Here is a 12,087-nt window from a genome sequence, read left to right as displayed (position 1 = left end):
AAAAAAGTCATTTGTCAAAACTCAGCAAATGTACAATTACGACTTGTGCATTTCTCCGTAGGTCAAGCTGACTCCCTGGTGGCTCAGTGGTAAAGAGTTCGCCTGCAATGCAGGAGACCCAGGTTCAATCCCTGGGTCAGGAAGATCCCCTGGAGAAAGGATTGGACCCACTTCAGTATTCTTGCCTGGAGAATTCCATGGACAGAGAGGAGCCTGGTGGGCTATAGTCAATGGGGTCACATAGAGTCAGACACAACTGAGCAACTAACACATTTCTCTGTATGCTGCAAATTTTACCTAAAAGTAAACAAATACTGAACTCTCTTTAATGCTGATGTGTTTAAGGGTGAGGAGAATTGATGGCTGCAATGTATTTTGAAATGCATATAGGAGGTATTGACAGCTAGATAAAGGGATATATTGATGGACAGATGTGTGAGAAATCGAACATAGCAAATACTATCTATACAGTCTAGGTAGCTGCTGTTCACTCTACAAATCTTTCAACCCATTCTGTAGGCTTAAAAATTTTTATAATAAAATTTTGCCAAAAATTTCCCCCTCAAGGCCACAATGAAAAAATAAAATTTAAAAATACAATTTCTCCAGGCATGGCATACGCACATGTGGCCTTTGTGTGTGTGTTGTATGTACAAAGTTAAATATTTATCTAGTTGTTAATACATGTTTATATATCCATTCCACTAGGTGTCATCTCCAATATATGTTTGTACGCTGTGGGGATGTATAAATGTGAAAACAACTAAGTCCAGCCAGGTGTGTGCTGCAGACCAAGTCAACGCATGTGTGAAAGACTGAAGGGGTTTCTTAATGCAACACATAATTACTGAAGACATAGGATATGCCAGGGATTGCTCTGGACAGCTGGGTTATATCAGTGAGCAAAACAAATTTATAAAAAAAAGTCAAGCTTTCATGAAGTTTACACTCTGGTAGGGGAAGACAGATAATAGAAATGAATTACTTAACTAATTATATAGCACATTGTCAAGTGATAAATGCTATGGGAAAATAAATGGAACAGAGTAAGAAGGAGCCAGAGTACAGGAAGTGGGGACAGGTTAGGTGGGGAGATCAGGCTCTACAGTTTTAAAAGGAGTGGTCAGGGATGGCCACAACAAGAAGGTGGCATCTGAGCAAAGACTTGAAGGAGATGAGGAAGCAAGCAATGCTCCAGTCTGGACTGAGAATGTTCCAGGCAGAGGGCACAGCCAGATCTCAGACCCTAAGCGGGGATATGCCTATCAGATGCAGAGGAGCAGAAACCTTGAGTTGAGTGCAAGGAGCTGAGGAGGTGAAGTCAGAGAGCTTAGCAGGGCCACAGGGTATAAGGCCTTGACCTTCTACTCCGACTGAAATGGGAGTCAGTGTGGGGTTTTGAGCAGAAAGGGGAAAGGATTGTCTTGTGGTCAGGAAAAAGAAAGGACCCTTTTGAAGGACTGTAGCAATAATCCATGCAGAGATGATGATGGGTCAGATTGGCAGGAGTCAGGATGGTGGGAAACAGATTCTGGGTGTTTCCTCTGATGCAGGGGCCCCATGCAAGCACTCTCCCCTCTGAGGCTCAGAAGCCTCTACATGGGAGCACCATTGGTGAGCAGCCACCATGGGCTCAGCCTTGGCCTCTGAACCTTCCCTGCATTCAACTTTATCTCATCCAGTCCTGCAGGAAATGTGTGGAAGGTGTTGGGTGCCGTCACCTGCTTGGCTGAAACTGGTGAAGAGACTTCTGGAAAGGGAGGCTGAAAAGGGCAGCAAAGCCAATCTCCAAAAGAGTTAGGACACAGGGATGAAGAGCTTGGGCTTAATACTGAGGGCCTTGAGGAGGTGCCGTCAGTTTCTGAGCAGGGATGGTAACTTGTGCCAAATGCCACAGAAGGACAACTGTCAGGCCCAGAGTGACTGTCAGGCCCAAAGACCTAGTTGCCCCAATGATTGACACACAGGCTCTCCTCCCGCCTTCCTCTCTAATACCTTCTTGCAGGACCAGTTCCAAAGCCACATAATCTAAGTGGATGGGCTCATGGGGACTTTCCCCAGCACTGAAAAGCCTGCTGACCTGGATCTTTCACCTCATTAGACTGACTTCTTTGTTTGGGGTAAGGGTAGTGCAGTCCTTATTCAGGCTCCTGTGAGGGAAACTTTCTGAGACTATTCCTCATGGGGGAACAAAGCTCCATAAACACTGAACACCAGTGAGAGGCAAGGGACAGAGACAGCTCTGGAAGAAAAGAAACAGCCATGCTAGGAGTTTAGGATTAATATCTACACACTACTACACTTTCATCAACCTTTTTGGAGAAGGAAATGGCAACCCACTCCAGTAGTCTTGCCTGGAGAATCCCACGGACAAAGAAGCCTGGTGGGCTACAGTCCATGGGGTTGCAAAGAGTCGGACACGACTGAGCGACTAACACACACATTATGTATAAAACAGATAACCAACAAGGACCTGCTGTACAGCGCAGGGAACACTGCTCAATATCTTGTAAAAACTTACAATAGAAAAGAATCTGGAAATATATATATATAATAATATATATGTATTATATATGGGCTTCCTCAGTGGCTCAATGGTAAAGAACCCCCCTGCCAATGCAGGAGAGATGAGTTTGATCCCTGGATCAGGAAGATTCCCTGGAAGAGAGCATGGCAACCCTCCAGTATTCTTGCCTGGAGAATCCCATGGAGAGAGGAGCCTGGTGGGCTGCAGTCCATACTATGGTAAAGAGTCGGACACGACTGAAGTGATTGAGCATGCACGCATGCATTTTATATATATACATAACTGAATCACTTTGCTATATACCTGAAGCTAACACAGCATTGTAAACCAACTATATTTCGATAACAATTTTAAATTTTTCAATTAAAAAAAAAAAAAACAGTCCTGCCTGGGTGTCTGCTATGGAGAGGGTAGGTGACAGGAGCTACTGACTCAGTCTCTGGGTGGATAACAGGAAAGGAAACGCAAGAGGATGAGCACTTCTTACAAGGCCGATAGAGCAAATTAGAAGCTTGGTTGGGGCTATCTCTTGTGAGAGAAACTGGAGGGGCAAGCAGGCCCTGCAATGGCATGTGAAGCTAGCTGCTGGTTTCTAGAGTGTGTTCTGCTGACCCTGGGCTTCCAGCAACCTGCCGTGAGGGCTACTGCAGTGAGGGGCTGAGCAAATGGCTCTAGACTTTCCAACTCCCACTTGAAACAGAGCAACAGCTCTCTTTTAATCTCCATCCAACTGGCATCCCATGAAAGATTCTATTGGACAAAAGGATGGGATGGGATGGGGAAAGGGAAACCTTGCAAGGCCCTGGGAAGCAAAGCAGAGAAAGGATCTGCAGTTCCCTGCCCATGAGAAGCTGCCTCTGCCTGGCCAAGGTGGACTGAGGGCCAAATGTACAGAGTCCAGGGGCACTTCCAGGGGGCAGAGCAAGTGGAGGCAGCAAGTGGAGACTGTGGCTAGTCTGAAAAAAGAGGACATGCTGCCTGCCACAGAGGAAGAATGTGTGGCCTCTGAGTGGTCATGGTCTCCGCAGAGCCAGCCCTCCGCAGAGCCAGCCCTCCGCAGAGCCAGCCCTGAGAGGGGCTTCCTCATTCATACTCAGTCCAGACCTGAGGTTTGTTATTCCTGCCTCTTCATGCATCTGTCCATCCAAAGACCCTGACTCCTCCACCTCCCACCTTGGTCAGGAGCTCTCAGGGGCAGAAAATGGGTGGTGACGGATCTCATACACTTGGCCCCTAACATGGGCCACACAGCAGGCATGCACTGGTGTTCATTAAAAATGCCTGAGTGGGTGGAGAGCTGAATGGTTTGGCTGGTACTGCGCAAGCCTCTTGGGTTTGTCTTCCTCAAATGTAAATAGGTGATGAGTACTCCTTCTCGGACTTGTGAGAATCCAGACAAGGAACAAATGGCCAGTCACTCTGGGAGCTGTGAAATGGTGTCCACACGTAGGTGGCTGCTGTCAGTGTAATCAAGATGAGGGGATGGGCACTGAGGAAAAAGCTCAACTGGGCCTGCCCTAGGATGGGCTTCCCTCCAGGAAGTGTTATCTTGGAAAATGGGTGTCGGAAACTCAAGAGCAGAATCAATGACAGCATGAACTTTTGGAATATTCTAGAAGCCTTGACTTCTAATCTGTACAGAGAAAGCCATGGTCCCAGCTGACACATCTGCATGCATCCTACTATCATAACACACACACACAAAAAATGGTCAAGGATCTTTGGAGGCTTCTAATTCTTAGTCTTATCCTTCTCCATCATCTTCCCACTCCATCCTTTTAAAATCCCTGAAGATTCTGAGACTCAGAGACTGTCAGAGCTGGAAGGACTGGCCAAGATTTCTGATTCCAAGTTACCCAAGGAGGGTTCCTCATGGCTGTCATCAAGTGCCCTGCCAATGAAATCCTTCTTCCTGCTCTCAGACCCAGGCCCAGCTCTCTACTGGTCCTATTCTATTCCCCTGGAGACAGACCCAAAAAAGCTAGTCCTTCCTTAACAGCAATTTTACTCCACCCACATAGGGTTACCAAATAGAATACAGGATGCCAGTTAAATCAGAGTTTCACATAAGCAATAATGTTTTAGCATAAGTATGTGCCAACTATTGCATGGGATATACTTATACTAAAACTCTGTTCATTGTTCATCTGAAACTCAAACTTAATGGAGTCCTGTGTCTTTATTTGCTAATCTTGTCAACCCTCAGTCCCAGGATCATGCGGTCAGTAGTTGACTTTGTCACATCCATAAAGCAGATCCCAATTAGTGACCTTGGGAGGCCTGTGGGTCACCTCCAATTTCTCAGTTGACCCAGAGATCATGATAGTTTCCATCTTCTGCACTTACTGGTTTAGTCAAATTCTTTCACTATGCCAGGGGAATCTTCCTGCACACCTCACACTCACATCCATCCTATTCAACTCTTCCACTTGCTGAGCAGAGTGAGTGCAGTTTCCTTTTCTCTCAACTGGCAAACTGAGAATGATCAGGAGATGGAGGCTGACCAAGAAACCAAAACAGAAGGTTAATGAAGAGGGCAGGAAAGGCCGAGACTGACTCAGCCGGAAGGTGCCAGACGACTGTGAATGGCTGCTCTCCTCTGTCCTGGTGGTGAACGGGGAACTTCTCTATTTCCAAAGGGACCTCAGGATTTGGGGGGCTCATGTGGCCATTTCTCCCAAAAGACTCACTCTTACATCTAACCTCATGCCACTGGTGATAGTAATGAGTTTCACACTGTCCATGTGAATGCATGGGATCCCTTAGCAGATGGGGAAGGAGAAGCTACACCGAGTATATAGATCACTGATAAGAAGGAACAAAGGGAGAAAAAGGTCTGGGGCCCCAGATAAGAGTGAGATTGTACCGAAGCTCGGTTTCAATTGTGCATGTCATTCTATAGCTCTTTGTTTTTTGACTGTAAGCTCCTTGAGGTTAGGGATCTTTGTCTATTGTGTTCATGGTTCTATCCACAGTGCCTAGCACAGTGCCTGGTGTCTCATAGGACTGATAAATAAGCAAAGCAGTTGAGACATAGGAGTACCATCAAGAACAAGATTAGGGTCAGTATGGAAACTCAGCATGAGTAGATCAGGAAACACTTATGACCTGAGACCGTGAAGGGATAGATGAGAAGAGAAGGAAAGATAAAATCCTCAGTGACATACTCAGAACCCTTTAATGAAGTTGGCTCTCTGTTGTTCAATCTCCTGGCCTCCTTGCTCACATTCCAACACCTACATCCCAGCAATGTAATCCAACATCTGAGAGTGCTGGGGAGAGAGTGAGTCCCCAGATGCCTAGGAGCTGTGAGCTCTGGACAGGATGGGATGATTTCCTTACATCTCTCTTTACATCAAAATATCACTGTAGGCTCTTGTTTCTAATTAAGAAAACTTGAATCTAATGGCTTGTGTTTGACAATTTCTCAATAGCCCTTGAGCTCACTGGAAAGTTCCCTCTGATGTAAGTTAGTAACCCAGTCCAGAAAGACACTTAAGCACCATTAAACTGCGGCTGCAATGGCGTACAAGCAAGAGGAGCTACCCCACTGTCCAAGGTAAGGAGCATCAGCTGCGCTTTGCTGGAGCAGCTGTGAAGAGATACCCGACGTCCAAGGTAAGAGAAACCCAAGTAAGACAGTAGGTGTTGCGAGAGGGCATCAGAGGGCAGACAGACTGAAACCACAATCATAGACAACTAGCCAATCTGATCACACGGACCACAGGCTTGTCTACTCAGTGAAACTAAGCCATGCCATGCGGGGCCACCTAAGACGGATGGGTCATGGTGGAGAGGTCTGACAGAATGTGGTCCACTGGAGAAGGAAATGGCAAGCCACTTCAGTATTCTTGCCTCGAGAACCCCATGAACAGTGTGAAAAAGCAAAAAGAAAGGACACTGAAAGATGAACTCCCCAGGTCAGTAGGTGCCCAATATGCTACTGGAGATCAGTGGAGAAATAACTCCAGAAAGAATGAAGGTTTGGGTGAATTCCAGGAGTTGGTGATAGACAGGGAGGCCTGCGTGCTGCGATTCTTGGGGTTGCAAAGAGTCAGACACAACTAAGTGACTGAACTGAACTGAACTGAAACTCCGAATTAATGAGGATGCTGATTACCATGGAAACTGCTGTCTGATAGCCTATGAAGGGGAGTAGGATTGGGGACAGTGAAGTGGAAAGGGGAGGGATGTGGAAGAATGGAGTAGGGGCAGAAGCTAGGAAGTAGGAACTGGGTAGAGGAAAGGAACTGCCATTTATTACTGCCTTCCTCAGTGCCAGGCACTGAACTGGGTACCTGACATACATTTCATCATCACAACCCCCTGAAAGATAGGCATTAATTCTTTTGCCCCTCCCCCCTCCCCAAATGGCACAGCATAGGCTGTTAATCAACAAGAAGACCTAGTGCAATTCCCAGTGTTTATTATTGGAAAGGATAACCTTGAACTCCCTGCCACCAAATCCTTATCAAAAACTCGGTTGTGAGAAATGATATTCATACAGAGCTGCCTGAAAACAGGCAGCCCAACAACTACTGGAAATGCATGGCTCTACAAGGCAGGGCATGTGCCCCAGAAGCTGGATCATAATCTCTAGATGGGAGAATGTGTGTTGCAGAAAGGTGGAGGAGGGGTGGAGACAGAGAGGATGGTAGGCTTCAGTGCAGAGCAGGAAAAGACACATTCCATGTTATAATAACTATGGTTTACTTAACACAAACTACAGATAGTCAAGCTCAACATTTGCAAAGCTGGTTTCTCTGCACTTCAGGCCATAGAAACAAACCCACGTAATGGGGCTTGACATTCAAAGGAAATTGTCATCCCTTCTGCAGCATCTTAAAAAGCAATTTTGATTGCTGCAAACAAGCAGACTCTATGTGACCATTGCTATCATGTCATCAAAGTCCAAAAGATGCCTCTTTCATGATCAGAATACTGGTTTTCTAAAATATTCTTTGCTTTGATTCATTTTAAGTCACGGTATTTAATTTCTTTGAAACATGCAAATGACAGTACAGGAGGGTGTGAAGTATTTCTATTTATTTAAAATAAGATGGGTGAAGATGGAATAGCTGCACCGTGCCCTGTTCCTCTTGCTATTGCAACTAAAATCCCTGGACGTTATGTATAAAGCAAACACAAGAAGAGTCTGACAGGTGGAGAGAAGAAGGCAGGCCACCTTAGGATGAGAGGAAAGTGTGATTTTTCTTCTTTGCCTCATATATCCCATACTTGGAGCAGAAGAAGCCAGTAACCCAGACACGTCAACAAGTGCAGACAAAAAGAGCCCCAATCAAAGCCTTCTCTCTCTAACCAAAGGACTAGGGAAAGATCAACCTAGCAAGACGGGAAATTTTTAGACACTAACCACTCTGCTCCAACCCAAACCAGAGGACAAACTGTGGCCCTGACCCCACCCACACTAGGCTAGCAAAGGCTAAGGGGGCAGATTACACTTCCATCCTCCTGAGGCTGTAATGACATGTCCCAATACTCCCAACCCCCTCGCTGGTGTGGTGTCAGAGAAGGCCAGTTACAGAGAAGAGACTTTTATTTCCACAGGCCACACATGCACCACATCAGCAGAGACAATGTGGGGAGCCTACAATTTCACCCCACCTGGCAGTAATGAGTTGCCCCTCACCTTCTGCCCCTGATACAAGGTCAGAGAAGATCTAACCAAGAGTCAGGAATTTTACCATCACCCAATGGTAAAGAGACCAACCTCACATCCCAAGGGTCAGAAGAGATAGTAACAAAAGAAGCAGTAACTCTGCACTCTGACCCCTCCCAGGCAGGAAGCTATCAGTGGGAACCTAGTGTGGAACAGAAACTCCCAACCCTGTCCAGTAGTAATGAAGAGTCCCCCTTTGGGATCAGTCGAGGCCAAGTGAGGAACCTAGACTTCTACCTCCACTTGTAGTAACGGTGTGACAGCCTCTTCCTTGCTGGTGGCAGTGTCAGAGAAGGCCAGCGAAAGTACATAGTTTAAGTGAGATTCAGAGTCTCATTTATCCCAATGACATAATACCCAAATGCCCAGATTGCAAACAAATAACACTCAAGAACCAGATGCTCTCAAACTGAATTTAAAAAAGACAATAGAGAGATGCCCAAACCAAGATGACAGAGATGTTAGAATTATCTGATAAAAAACTTTAAAAAGATCATTATGAACATGTTTCAGCAAGCAACAAATGTGCCAGAAACAAGTGGGAAAAGAGAGAAAATCCCAGCAAAGAAAGGGAAAGAGAAAAAGAGAAAGTTTCAAAATAGAAATAGAAGATATAAAGAAGAATCAAAGGAAAATTTAAGAACTAAAATACAATAACCCACACTAAAACCTCAATAGAGGGATTTCCTTAGGCTGTCCAATGGTTAAGACTCCACCTTCCAAAGCAGGGGATAAGGGTTAAGATCCCACATGTTGCAGGGTATGGGCAAAAATTTTTTTTAATTCAATGGGTAGGCTCAATAGGGAATGGAAAGGACAGAAGAAAAAATATCATGAACTTGAAGCCACAACAATAACAATTACGCTACCTGAACAACAGACTGAAGAGAAAACAAACTGAAAACAAAATGAATCGTGAGAATGAGAAGACAAGTCACACACTGGCAGACTATATTTGCAAAACACAAACCTCATGAAAAGCTGATATCCAAAATACTAAAAGAATCATAAAACTGAATAATAAAATGAACCCCTCAGTTAAAAAATGGGCAAAATATCTGAACAGACATCTCTCCAAAGAAGATATTCAGAGGGCAAGTAAACATATGAAAAGATGTTCAACATCATATGTCATTAGGGAATTGCAAATTAAAATGAGATAGTACTATGCACCTATTAGAATGACCAAAATCCAAAATACTGAAAACATCCAAATACTTGCACGGATGTGGAGCAACAGGGACTCTGATTCATTGCTTGTAGGAGTGCAAAATGGTATAGACATTTTGGAAGATGGTCTGATGGTTTCATAAAAAACTAAACATAGTCTTAGCATCCAATCCAGCAATCATGCTCCTTGGCATTTACCCAAATGAGCTGAAAACTTAGATCTACACACAAAAGCCTCACATGAATGGCTTTAGCAGTTTTATTCATAATGCCCCAAACTTGGAAGCTCCAAGATAACCTCATTAGGTAATGGATAAACAAACTGCAGTACATCCAGACAATGGAAAATTATTCAGTGCCAAAAAGAAATGAGCTATCAAGCCATGGAAAAATATGGGGGAACTATAAGTGCATATTGCTAAGTCAAAGAAGCCAATGTGAAAAGGCCTCACATTGTAAGACTCCAATTATATGACATTCTGCAAAAAGTAAAGGATCAATATGAAGAAGTAAAAGGATCAATAGTTGCAAAGGGTTAGAGGGGAAAGAGGGCTGGAAAGGTAAAGCACAGAAGATTTTTAGGGCAGTGAAACTATTCTGTAAGATACTTTAATGGTGGATACATGTCATTATACACTTTCCCAAATGAATGGAATGTACAACACCAAAAGTGAATGCTAATATCAATCAAATTTGGGGTGATAATGATGCATCAGTTTAGGTTCATTGATTGTAACAAATGTACCACTCAGCTGCAGAATATTAATTGGGGGGCAGAGGATACAGGAACACTGTATAATTTTCCTTTCAATTTTGCTGTAAACCTAAAACTGCTCTAAAAAACACAGTCTGTTAATTTTTTAAAACTGAACAGAGATTCAGGGACCTGTGAGACAACAACAAAGTATCTAAAGTTCCTGGCAGAGTCCCGGAAAAAGAGTAGAAAAGGTATGGGGCTGAAAAAGTACTCAAAGTATGGCTGAAAACTCCTCAAACTTTGTAAGAGATATAAACCTACAGGGGCTTCTCTGGTGGCTCAGTGGTAAAGAATCTGCCCGCAATGCAGGAGCCGCAGGAGGCTGGGTTTGATCCCTGGGTCAGGAAGATCCCCTAGAGGAGGGCACAGCAACTGACTCCAGTATCTTTGCCTGGAGAATCCCATGGACAAGGGAACCTGGTGGGCTATAGTCCATAGGGTCACACAGAGTCAGACACGACTAAAGTGACTTAGCACATAAATCTACAGATCCAAGCAGCTGAACAAAACCCAAATGGGATCAAACCCAAAGAAATGCACACAAGATACTTCATTGTCAAATATCAGAAAATTAAAGACAAATAAACTCCTTCATGGATCACAACCTTGTCGTGGTGAAGCAGCTTGTGTAACTCAATGAATCTATGAGCCATACCCTGCAGGGCCACCCAAGACAGACAGGTCATAATGAAGAGTTCTGACAAAATGTGGTTCACTGGAGAAGGGAATGGTAAGCCACTCCAGTGTTTTTGCCTAGAGAATCCCATGAAGAGTATGAAAAGGCAAAAAGTTATGACACCAGAAGATAAGCCCCCTCAGGTCAGAAGGCATCCAACATGCTACTGGGGAAGACCGGAGGGCAGTTACTAATAGCTCCAGAAAGAATGAAGCAGCTGAGCCAAAGAAGAAACGACATTAAGTTGTGGATGTATCTGGTGGTGAAAGTAAAGTCCGATGCTGTAAAGTACAATACTGCATAGGAATCTGGAATGTTAGGTCCATGGATCAAGGTAAATTGGACGTGGTCAGGCAGGAGATGGCAAGACTGAACACCAATATCTTAGGAATCAGTGAACTAAAATGGATGGGAATGGGCAGATTTAATTCAGATGACCATAATATTTACTACTGTGGGCAAGAATCCCTAAGAAGAAATGGAGTAACCCTCATAGTCAACAGAAGAGTTCAAGATGCAGTATTTGGGTACAATCTTAAATACAACAGAATGATCTCAGTTTGTTTCCAAGGCAAATCATTCAACATCACAGTAATACATGTCTATGCCCCAGCCACTGATGCCCAAGAAGCTGAAGTTAACTGGCTCTATGAAGACATACAACATCTTCTAGAACTAACACCAAAAAATATCCTTTTCATCCATAGGGGGTTTGAATGCAAAAGTAGGAAGTCAAGAGATACCCAGAATGACAGGCAAGGTTGGCCTTGGAGTACAAAATGAAGCAGAAAAAAAGGCTAACAGAGTTTTGTTAAGAGAACACACTGGTCATAGCAAACATTCTTTTCAACAACACCAGAGACGAGTGAGTCTACACATGGACATCACCAGATGGCCAATATTGAAATCAGATTGATTATGTTCTTTGCAGCCAAAGATGGAGAAGCTCTATACAGTCAGCTAAAACAAGACCTGGAGCTGACTATGGCTCAGATCATAAGCTCCTTATTGCAAAATTCAGGCTTAAATTGAAGAAAGTAGGGAAAACCATTGTGCCATTCAGGTATGACCTAAATCAAATTCCTTATGATTATACAGTGGCAGTGGTGAATAGTTTCGAGGAATTCGATCTGGTAGACAGAGTGCCTAAAGAACTATGGACAGAGGTCCATAACATTGTACAGGAGGGAGTAACCAAGACCATCCCCAAGAAAAAGGACTGCAAGAAGGCAAAGAGTGATTGTCGGAGAAGGCTTCACAAATACCGAGGAAAGAAG

Source organism: Bubalus kerabau, chromosome X (assembly GCF_029407905.1).
Source record: "Bubalus kerabau isolate K-KA32 ecotype Philippines breed swamp buffalo chromosome X, PCC_UOA_SB_1v2, whole genome shotgun sequence".
NCBI classification, from domain to species: Eukaryota; Metazoa; Chordata; class Mammalia; order Artiodactyla; family Bovidae; genus Bubalus; species Bubalus kerabau.
Note: the sequence above shows the minus strand (reverse complement) of the source record.